We start from the raw sequence: 12,427 nt of genomic DNA on the forward strand, positions 1-12,427 counted from the left end.
CACTTAGGAGTTAAAATGTAACAAAACAAACATGTTGCTTTAGTGGATGGAGTTTTGCCTGTTCACTTTGGGTGTTTGTGTCTAAGGGGTAAGCACAATACATTTATCTGCCAGCATGGAATTATGTTCTCAGAAACCAGTGATTCTTATTCATTCACTGATTTAACAGATCACTTAATGAGTTTGGTCCTGGGCACTATCCAGGAGCTAAGGAGATACAAACATGGATGGCACAATCTCTGTTCTCGAGACTGAATATCCACGTAGTGACAGAAGTCGTAGAAATACTTGTCTACTTGGAAGGAGTGATTCAATGTGAAGGCTCTGAAGTCAGACACAGAAAAGCACAGCGTTGGATTCAAATCCTGGCCATGTGACTTCAGGCAAGTTATTGACACTCTCCAAACCTTAGATTTCTTGTCTCTGTAATGGGGATAATAATAGTTCCTAATTCAAAGGGCTGTTATTCTCCTCAAATTGATTAATAGATTTAATGTAATCCCAAACAAAATCCCAGCATTTTTAAAAAAACATGGAAGTTGATAAGCAGAGTGAGTCTGAAATATATAAGGCAATAAAAAGGGACAGGGATGGCCAAGACAATGTCAAAGAAGAACAGAGCTGGAAGGATCATACTGCCTTATAACATGACTTACTATAAGTCTACAGCATCTAAAACAGTATGGTTTGGGCCCAAGGATAGACAAATAGACTAAAAGAATAGTCTAGAAATAGGCTGACATGCATAGGTCAGTTAATTTATTAATTTATGACAAAGATAATATTCAGAGTAGTAGGGAAAGGATTTTTTTTTTTTTTTGGTAACAATATTTGTTCTTTTGTGTCTTGCTCATCTCACTTAGCATAGTGTCTTCAGGATTCGTGCAGGCTGTGACCTGTGTCAAAATTTCATTCCTCTTAGAGGCTGAATAATATTCCGTCATTTGTATATCCCACATTGTGTTTATCTGTTCATCCACTGGTGGACATCTGTGTTGCTTCCAGCTTTTGGTCACCCCTGTGAGCAATGCTGCTTTGCATTTTAGTGTGCAAATTTCTGTTCGAGTTCTTGTTTTCAGTTCTTTTGAGTGTATACTCGGAAGTGAAATTGCTGGGTCATTTGCTATTCCATGTTGAATTTTTTGAGGATCTGCCATCCACTTTCCACAGTGGCTGTGCCATTTTACATTCCCATGCGCATTGTACGATGTTTCCAATTTCTCCACATCCTTGCCAAGACTTATTTTCTAGTGTTTTGGCTTGTTTTTGTGCTTTTGTCTGATGATAGCCATCCTTCTGGGTGTGATCCAGTTTTTTTTTTTTAATTTACTTTTTGTACTGCTAAATGAATGTCTCACTTTGGCTCATCATGGTCACTGGTCACTATACTATGAAATTTAACAACGAGCATTTAGTGGGTGGTTGTCACATAATAGTCACTGAACTGAGTTCTTTACTTTATTATCTTATTCAGTCCCCACAACAATAATGTTTTTGGCAAACATTTAACTGAAATATAACATGCATACGGAGAAGTGTGCAAATGGTAGGTATACACATTGATGCATTTTCACAAAGTGGATACACCTATGTGACCAGCACCTAGATAAAAGGCTAAAACATTATCAGCACTCCAGAAATCTCTTGGTGTCCTCTCCCACTGCTACACAGTCCCTCATTCCCCCCCAAGCCTCAGTAGAAAGCAATGATAACTATCTTTAAACTCATAGGTTAGTTTTGCCTGTTTTTGAATTTTATACAAATGGAATCGTAAACTACAAAATCTTCTGTGCGTTGCTTCCCTTACTAAATATGTTTATGAGGTTCATTCGTGTTTTCACGTGTAATAATAGTTCATTTATTAGCATTGCTAAGTAGCATTTCATTTTATGACTGTAGCACAATTTATCCATTCTACTGTTGAGGGATATTTAGGCAGTTTCCTGTTTTAGGCTCTTACTAACAGCACTGCTGTGAACATTCTTTTCGTAAATATCTTTTGATGAATATATGCACACAACTCTATTGGGTATTTACCCAGGAGTGTGATTGCTAAGTCATAGGATGTACGTCTATGTAGCCTCAGTGGCTACTTCCAAAGGGACTGATAAATATACCTACTTCCCACAGGATAGGAGAGTCCCAACCACTTGCCCACATTGTTTCTCCTTTTCATTTTAGCCATGTGTGGTGAATATTATCATCCTAATGCACTCCCCCACCTCAATTCATCTGTTGAAACCTAATCCTCAATGTGACGGTATTTAGAGGTAGGGACTTTACGAGGTGATGGCAGGTACCCTTATAAAAGAGGCCCCAGATTCATCCTTTGCCACCATGGAAGGTTATAGTTGGAAAGCACAGTCTATGCACCAGAAAGCGGGTCCTCACCATACGCCAAATCTGTGCCTCCATGGTTGGTCTTCCCAGCCTTCAGAACTGTAAGAAATGAATGTCTGCTGTTTATAAGCCGCTCCACCTATGGTATTTGGTTATAGCAGCACAAATAGACTGAGGCAGTGTCTGTTCAACGCCTGTGAACACATAGTGGTATTGCATTGCGCTTTTAACTTGCATTCTTGGTGAACAGTGAAATTAAGCACTGTTTTCATGTTTATTGGCTGCTTGGATATCTTCTCTGGGGCAGTGTCTGTTCAAATCTTTTGTCCACTTTTCTATTGTGTTGCTTTCCTTTTTTCTTATTAATTGTGAAAGTTCTTTACTCAGAAAATGAGTTTCTGTACCATATATTGCAAATATCTTTTCTCACGTGCCTTTTCACTGTCTTCAGTGTGTCTTTTGATGAACAGAAGCTTTAAGTTTTAATCCAGTCCAGTTTACTGTTTTATTTTAATGACTAGTACCTTTTGGTGTCCTGGTTAAGAATCCTCCATATTCCATCACTTTGGCACTGCTGGTGGGAATGCAAGCTGGTGCAGCCACTGTGGAAAACAGTATGGAGATGCCTCAAAAAAACTAAAAATAGAACTACCCTACAACTCAGCAATTGCACTACTAGGCTTTTATCCAAGGGATACAGAATATTGCTGTTTCGAAGGGACACATGCACCCTCATGTTTATAGCAGCACTATCAACAATAGCCAAAGTATGGAAAGAGCCCAAATGTCCATTGACGGATGAATGAATAAAGAAGATGTGGTGTGTGTGTGTGCATATATATATATATATATATGCATATATATATATATACACACACACATATATATATACACATATGTGTATATATATATGTGTGTGTGTATATATATATATATATATATATATATATGCACACAATGGAGTATTACTCGGCAAGCCAAAAGAATGAAATATTGACGTTTGCAACTACGTGGATGGAACTAGAGGGTTTTATGCTAAGCAAAATTAGTCAGTTGGAGAAAGACAAATATCATATGACTTCACTCATATGAGGACTTTAAGAGACGAAACAGATGAACATAAGGGAAGGAAAGCAAAAATAATATAAAAACAGGGAGGGGAACAAAACAGAAGAGACTCTTAAAAATGGAGAACAAACAGAGGGTTACTGGAGGGGTTGTGGGAGGGGGGATGGGCTCAATGGGTAAGGGGCATTAAGGCATCTACTCCTGAAATCTTTGTTGCACTACATGCTAACTAGCTTGGATGCAAATTAAAAAATAAATTAATTAAAAAAAAAGAATCTACCATCCTCCAAGGTGATGAAGACAGACATGTTATGTTTTTATTCTAGAATATTTATTAGTTTTCTTTTTCATTTAGATTTAAAAGGCATCTGAATAAATCCGAATACATTTCTGTGTATTATATGAGGTAAGGATTTGAGATTCACCTTTTCTCCATACAGAGAGCCAATCAAACATAAGTTAGATTGTGAATTTGGCCTGGTCCAAATACTACCTCCTTTCTGAAATATTTTCACAGAATCCTAGTTGGAAATAACTAATTATTTTTAATTAACTTGATAAATATTGTTTTGTACCTCTAGTATTTGCTGGTGTAGCGAGGTTGCTAAGGGGAGGCCTCTCTGAGAGCGGACATTTGAGCTCAGACCTGAATGAAATAATACCAGTCATGAGCAAAGTTGGGGAAGAAAATTCCAGGAAGAGGCACAAGATGGCCAGTGCAGCCGAAGTATAGTGTCCCAGAAGGTGTGAAGCACAAGAGGATTCTTTCAAACGTGAAGTCAAAGGAAAGACAACCAGACTGGTATCACCACAAGACAATAAAGCCATGCCCACAAAGTTCTGAGGGAAGCTGTTTTCCAGCCTGGAATTCTTTCTGTCAGGAGTAAAGGCAGAATGAAGACATTTCAGACTTACAAGAACTTAGAAATTTTACCTGTGAAGCAGCTTTCTTTCCTTAGGGTTTTTACATGGCGGTCTACTCCAATGGGGTAAGGACAAGAAGAGGAAGACACGGGCCCACCCAGGAGGACAGTGAAGCAAAAAGCCACCATGAAAACAGTGTGTCTTTTCCAGACAAGTGGCTCAGAATGGAGCCGGTTTGGACAAGGTTTGGGAGTATTTTTAGCTTTTACTCGTGCTCCTTCCAATCCATTTTCCACAATGTTGTTCAAGTAAACTTGGTAAAATTTTAGATTACCTCCCCCTTCAGTTTAAAAGCCTTCATGGCCCCCCATAAGTTTCAGAATAAAAGCCATCTTTCAGTGTGATATAAAAATCCCTTTGTGGTTGACCTCTGTCGTCTCTTACCGCTCTGGATGGCCACTCATACCCACTGCTCCCATCACCGATTTTCTTCTTCTTCCTTTTTAATGTTTCAAGCTTCAGTTTAAATTTTAGTTCGCTAACATACAGTGTAATATTAGTTTCAGAAGTAGAATTTAGTGACTCATCACTTAACATATGACACCCAGTGCTCATCCCAAGTGCCCTCCTTAATGCCTATCACCCATTTAGCCCATGCCCCCGCCCACCTCCCCTCCAGCAACCCTCAGTTTGTCCTCTATAGTTCAGAATCTGTTTTATGGTTTCCCCTATGTTAACCCATTTTGTTTCTCAAATTCCACATTTTTTAAAGTTTCTACCTGCATTTAATACTAAGCTAGTAATTCAAGGTTTTTTTCCCATATTTTCATGTACATCATGACCAAACCAAGAATAATACAATATTTTATTTGTCAAAATTGTCTTCTTCCTAATATAATTTATTTAAAGTAAATTTAAAAGAATGTCATTTTTTATATTGAGTGAGGCCAAATATTACCAAAGATTTTATTAAACATAAATTTTACCATGTAATATTTGATAAAATAAAGGTTTTTTTTTCAACATAATAATTTTATTTTTTTAAATTTACATCCAAATTAGTTAGCATCTAATGCAACAATGATTTCAGGAGTAGATTCCTTAATGCCCCTTACCCATTGAGCCCATCCCCCCTCCCACAATCCCTCCAGTAACCCTCTGTTTGTTCTCCATATTTATGAGTCTCTTATGCTTTGTCCCCCTCCCTGTTTTTATATTATTTTTGTTTCCCTTCCCTTGTATTCATCTGTTTTGTCTCTTAAAGTCCTCATATGAGTGAAGTCATATGATATTTGTCTTTCTCTGACTAATTTCACCCAGCATAATACCCTCCAGTTCCATCCACATAGTTGCAAATGGCAAGATTTCATTTCATTCTTTTTGATTGCCGAGTAATACTCCACTGTGTGTGTGTGTGTGTGTGTGTGTGTGTATGTATATATATATATACATATATATATATACCACATCTTCTTTATCCATTCATCCATCGATGGACATTTGGGCTCTTTCCATACTTTGGCTATTGTCAATAGTGCTGCTATAAAGATGGGGGTGCATGTGTCCGTTTGAAACACCACACCTGTATCCCATGGATAAATGCCTAGTAGTGCAATTGCTGGGTCGTAGGGTAGTTCTATTTTTAATTTTTTGAGGAACCTCCACACTGTTTTCCAGAGTGGCTGCACCAGCTTGCATTCCCATTAAATTCCACATTTAAGAGTGAAATCATATGGTATTTGTCTTTTGCTCACTGACTTATTCTGCTTAGCATAATACACTCTAACTCCATCCATGTTGTTACAAATGGCAAAATTTCATTCTTTTGGTGGCTGAGTAATATTCCACTGTGTTTGTGTGTGTGTGTGTGTGTGTGTGTGTGTGTGTGTAATATACAACATCTTCTTTTTTTTTTTTTTTTTTTTAAATTTTCTTTTTTTTTTCAACGTTTTTTTATTTATTTTTGGGACAGAGAGAGACAGAGCATGAACGGGGGAGGGGCAGAGAGAGAGGGAGACACAGAATCGGAAACAGGCTCCAGGCTCCGAGCCATCAGCCCAGAGCCCGACGCGGGGCTCGAACTCACGGACCGCGAGATCGTGACCTGGCTGAAGTCGGACGCTTAACCGACTGCGCCACCCAGGCGCCCCTATACAACATCTTCTTTATCCATTCATCCATTGATGGACCCTTGGGCTCTTTCCATAACTCGACTATCGTTGATAATGCTGCACACGGGTGTGCACACACCCGTTGAAATCAGGATTTTTGTATCCTTTGGGTAAATACCTAGTAGTACAACTGCTGGGTCGTAGGGTAGTTCTATTTTTAACTTTTTGAGGAGCCCCCATACTGTTTTCCAGAGTGGCTGCACCAGTTTGCATTCCCCCCAACAGTGTAAGAGTGTTCCCCTTTCTCTGCATCCTCACCAACATCTGTTGTTTCCTGTGTTGTTAATTTTAGCCACAATCGCTGATATTTTTACAGACTTCTTAAAGCTATCTGTTATAGCAAATCCTTTGTAGCTACTGCTCTCTCTCTGAAGGAAACTCATCTTTCCTTCCTTTCCCTGGTAGATTCTTCCTTGTTTTTCAAACTTCATTTTCTTGGGGAAACTATGTGTTCTCCTACCCACCACTGGCTGCAGTGCCCTTGGTTTTACCCCATGATTTCTCTATGCTTCTCACCTCTGGTACCAATCTGTCTCTTTTTCATTTTTTACTTATTTATCTGTTTTCCTCACTAGCTTATAATCTGCTGGAGAGTAGCGACTGCATTTTAATCATTGTTGACGTTTCCATAATGGCCGCTCCGTGGTCAGATTTAGGTAAAATCATTTGCTAGCATCATTTTCTATGGGAACTCTGAGCCCCAGTTTCCTCACTTGCAAAATGATGTGGTATTTTTATCTGCAGCACTTGGCACACAGAAGGTGCTCAGTAAGTTGTGTGGAATGAATCCATGCAGAGTTCCCAGGGGAGGAATATCTCAGCAGGGGAGTAAGGATGACTCACTTCAGTCAATCTTGATCCCTCTCTCCTCTCTCCCCTCTGAAAGAGGAGTGCTTGGCTTCCTCTCTAGGACCATTATGCCTTGAAAGTGGTGAGGAAAATCTGAAAAATGCAGCCTCTTTTCTTTTTCATGTTTATCCATGTGTTGACCTAAGGAATTCAGGATATCTCAGAGGGCAAAAATTTCCCAAAGATGCCATTGTCTGACCATTCTTACAAAGCTGTCTAAACATAGTGTTACTTTAGGACCCAAATTTTCTTAGATGTGGATGTGCTAGTTATAGACTGGAGGAAGCAAAGGAATCATGTACCCATTCTGCAGATGGAAAACCTCGTAATCTTCCCTAAACTTCTCAGAGCCCAAGAACTCATATAACTTGGCAAGAATCTACCCAGAAGAGCCCTCTTGCCCAGTGTCTCCTCTCCCCCAGTTAATTTTTTTTTGATGTTTATTTATTTTTGAAAGAGAGAGAGAGAGAGAGAGCACAAGTGGGGAAGGAGAGATTGAGAGAGAGAGAGAGAGAGAGAGAGAGAGAGAGAGATAGGCAGAATCCAAAGCAGGCTCCAGGCTCTGAGCTGTCAGCATAGAGCCTTACACGGAGCTTGAACTCATGAACCATGAGATCCTGTCGTGAGCCAAAGCCTGATGCCACCGAGTTAAATATATATTCCCCCAGTTAAATATATATTCTCTTTTTGTTCTTACTTTGGAGGCAGCATCTCCATGGAGCTGCCCTACTGTGAATGAGTTTCTAGAACAAAGAAAGACAGTTGACCCTTCTCAATGTGTCTATAAGACCTGGAGCAGAGTCACGGAATGGACTGTGCGCTCCATGAAGGTTCATAGCAGCATTATTTGTAAAAACCCCAACGTGAAAACAGCCCAAACACCCATCAACCAATAAATGGGTACATAAAATGTGGTGTATCCCTACATGGAATATTAGCAGAAAAAAGAATGAAGTATAGACGCATGCTACAACTTGGGTGAATCTTGACATCATACTAAGGGAAAGAAGCCAGACGCAAAAGACCACATAATATGTGATTCCATTTATATGACATGTCCAGGGTAGGCCGATTTATAGAGACAAAAAGTAGGTTAGCTGTTGCTTGGGGCTGGGGGTGGGGACTGGGAAGCAATGGGGAGTGGCCACTGATGGGGGTGGGATTTCTTTCTGGGGTGATGAAAACGTGGTAAAATTGATTGCACTGTTGGTCACACAACTCTGTGTATATACCAAAAGCCACTGAACTGTACACGAAAGTGCACATTGAAAAATGTGCAAATTGTGTTTCAGTAAAGCTGTTAGGAAGAAAGAGATCTTGGAAAGAGTTGGGGTGGGGAGAAAAAAAGAGACTGGATTGTGCTCTCTCGTGTATCGACTCCTGCAAGCATTCATTTTGCAGGAGAAAGAATCAAGATCCTAACAGTGGGTCTGAGACAGATTTCTGGCCATCAGGTCTTCCTCTCCCCCTCAGTAGAGAAGAGTTAGTGATCAGAGCAGGCTCTAGCTGTGTAGCCTTTAAGGTCAACTTTTGCAAACTATTGCTAACTTTTGCTTTTCCATTTCCTTTCTTTCGGTCTTCTTCTCCTTCCCAGGGACCCAGTCGTCCTACAGGTAGAGCAGGTGCACTACAACTTGGATCACAAACTGGGGCAATTGATCTGTCTGGAAAGTGTGTTGAAGACAACACTGATTCAGGGTGCAGTGCCCTGAGTTCGAGGTCTGCCTTCAGCGTTTCTCTGTGCCAGATGCTATAAGGACGGATCCTTCCTGTAGGAGACTTGTGGTCAAGCAGGGAGATTAGCCAATTCATGTCAAGAAAGAGCTCAGAGGGGCACCTGGGTGGCTCAGTCAGTTAAGCGTCTGACTTCGGCTAAGGTCATGATCTCACGGTTTGTGAGTTTGAGCCCCACATTGGACTCTGCCCTGCCAGTGAGGAGCCTGCTTGGGATTCTCTCCCTCTCCCTCTCCCTCTCCCTCTCTCTCTCTCTGCCCCTCCCACGTGGGCTCCCTCTCTCTCTCAAAAATAAACAAACATTAAAAAGAATGAAAAGGAGTTGCAAGCTGCTTGGGGAAGGGAGAAGAGAGAAAGATAAACAGAGGAAAACAACAGAAGCCTTTGTGTTATTTGGAGATGCACAGGCATGGACCAGTTTCAGAGCTAAGCATATCCTACAACTACCAGCTCTGCAAATGTTTGAGGAAAAGAAGAGATTACAATGTTTCTTGAGGTTTTTACAAATAGAAAGAACATTAATAGTCCGGAAGATGGCGGCGTAGGAGGACGCTGGGCTCACCGCGCGTCCTGCTGATCACTTAGATTCCACCTACACCTGCCTAAAGAACCCAGAAAACCGCCAGAGGATTAGCAGAACGGAGTCTCCGGAGCCAAGCGCAGACGAGAGGCCCACGGAAGAGGGTAGGAAGGGCGGCGAGGCGGTGCGCGCTCCACGGACTGGCGGGAGGGAGCCGGGGCGGAGGGGCGGCTCGCTGGCCAAGCAGAGCCCCCGAGTCGGGCTGGCAAAAGCGGAGGGGCCGGACGGACTGTGTTCCGACAGCAAGCGCGACTTAGCGTCTGGGAGGTCATAAGTTAACAGCTCTGCTCAGAAAGCGGGAAGGCTGGAGGACAAAGGGAGGGAGAGCTGCTGAGCCCCCGGACGGCAGAGCTCAGCTTGGCGGGGAACAAAGGCGCTCGCCAGCGCCATCTCCCCCGCCCATCCCCCAGCCAAAATCCCAAAGAGAACCAGTTCCTGCCAGGGAACTTGCTCGCTCCGCGCAAACACCCAACTCTGTGCTTCTGCGGAGCCAAACCTCCGGCAGCGGATCTGACTCCCTCCCGCTGCCACAGGGCCCCTCCTGAAGTGGATCACCTAAGGAGAAGCGAGCTAAGCCTGCCCCTCCCGCCCCCGTGCACCTTGCCTACCCACCCCAGCTAATACGCCAGCTCCCCAGCACCACAAGCCTGGCAGTGTGCAAGTAGACCAGACGGGCCACACCACCCCACAGTGAATCCCGCCCCTAGGAGAGGGGAAGAGAAGGCACACACCAGTCTGACTGTGGCCCCAGCGGTGGGCTGGGGGCAGACATCAGGTTGGACTGCGGCCCCGCCCACCAACTCCAGTTATACACCACAGCACGGGGGAAGTGCCCTGCGGGTCCTCACCACTCCAGGGACTGTCCAAAATGACCAAATGGAAGAATTCCCCTCAGAAGAATCTCCAGGAAATAACAACAGCTAATGAACTGATCAAAAAGGATTTAAATAATATAACAGAAAGTGAATTTAGAATAATAGTCATAAAATTAATCGCTGGGCTTGAAAACAGTATACAGGACAGCAGAGAATCTCTTGCTACAGAGATCAAGGGACTAAGGAACAGTCACGAGGAGCTGAAAAACGCTTTAAACGAAATGCAAAACAAAATGGAAACCACGACGGCTCGGATTGAAGAGGCAGAGGAGAGAATAGGTGAACTAGAAGATAAAGTTATGGAGAAAGAGGAAGCTGAAAGAAAGAGAGATAAAAAAATCCAGGAGTATGAGGGGAAAATTAGAGAACTAAGTGATACACTAAAAAGAAATAATATACGCATAATTGGTATCCCAGAGGAGGAAGAGAGAGGGAAAGGTGCTGAAGGGGTACTTGAAGAAATTATAGCTGAGAACTTCCCGGAACTGGGGAAGGAAAAAGGCATTGAAATCCAAGAGGCACAGAGAACTCCCTTCAGACGTAACTTGAATCGATCTTCTGCACGACATATCATAGTGAAACTGGCAAAATACAAGGATAAAGAGAAAATTCTGAAAGCAGCAAGGGATAAACGTGCCCTCACATATAAAGGGAGACCTATAAGACTCGTGACTGATCTCTCCTTTGAAACTTGGCAGGCCAGAAAGGCTTGGCACGATATCTTCAGTGTGCTAAACAGAAAAAATATGCAGCCGAGAATCCTTTATCCAGCAAGTCTGTCATTTAGAATAGAAGGAGAGATAAAGGTCTTCCCAAACAAACAAAAACTGAAGGAATTTGTCACCACTAAACCAGCCCTACAAGAGATCCTAAGGGGGATCCTGTGAGACAAAGTACCAGAGACATCACTACAAGCATAAAACATACAGACATCACAATGACTCTAAACCCGTATCTTTCTATAATAACACTGAATGTAAATGGATTAAATGCGCCAACCAAAAGACATAGGGTATCAGAATGGATAAAAAAACAAGACCCATCTATTTGCTGTCTACAAGAGACTCATTTTAGATCTGAGGACACCTTTAGATTGAGAGTGAGGGGATGGAGAACTATTTATCATGCTACTGGAAGCCAAAAGAAAGCTGGAGTAGCCATACTTATATCAGACAAACTAGACTTTAAATTAAAGGCTGTAACAAGAGATGAAGAAGGGCATTATATAATAATTACAGGGTCTATCCATCAGGAAGAGCTAACAATTATAAATGTCTATGCGCCAAATACCGGAGCCCCCAGATATATAAAACAGTTACTCATAAACATAAGCAACCTTATTGATAAGAATGTGGTCATTGCAGGGGACTTTAACACACCACTTACAGAAATGGATAGATCATCTAGACACACAGTCAATAAAGAAACAAGGGCCCTGAATGATACATTGGATCAGATGGACTTGACAGATATATTTAGAACTCTGCATCCCAAAGCAACAGAATATACTTTCTTCTCGAGTGCACATGGAACATTCTCCAAGATAGATCATATACTGGGTCACAAAACAGCCCTTCATAAGTTTACAAGAATTGAAATTATACCATGCATACTTTCAGACCACAATGCTATGAAGCTTGAAATCAACCACAGGAAAAAGTCTGGAAAACCTCCAAAAGCATGGAGGTGAAAGAACACCCTACTAACGAAGGAGTGGGTCAACCAGGCAATTAGAGAAGAAAGTAAAAAATATATGGAAACAAACGAAAATGAAAATACTACAATCCAAACGCTTTGGGACGCAGCGAAGGCAGTCCTGAGAGGAAAATACATTGCAATCCAGGCCTATCTCAAGAAACAAGAAAAATCCCAAATACAAAATCTAACAGCACACCTAAAGGAAATAGAAGCAGAACAGCAAAGGCAGCCCAAACCCAGCAGAAGAA

The sequence above is a fragment of the Neofelis nebulosa genome, chromosome 16 (genome assembly GCF_028018385.1).
Source record: "Neofelis nebulosa isolate mNeoNeb1 chromosome 16, mNeoNeb1.pri, whole genome shotgun sequence".
Classification (NCBI taxonomy): Eukaryota; Metazoa; Chordata; class Mammalia; order Carnivora; family Felidae; genus Neofelis; species Neofelis nebulosa.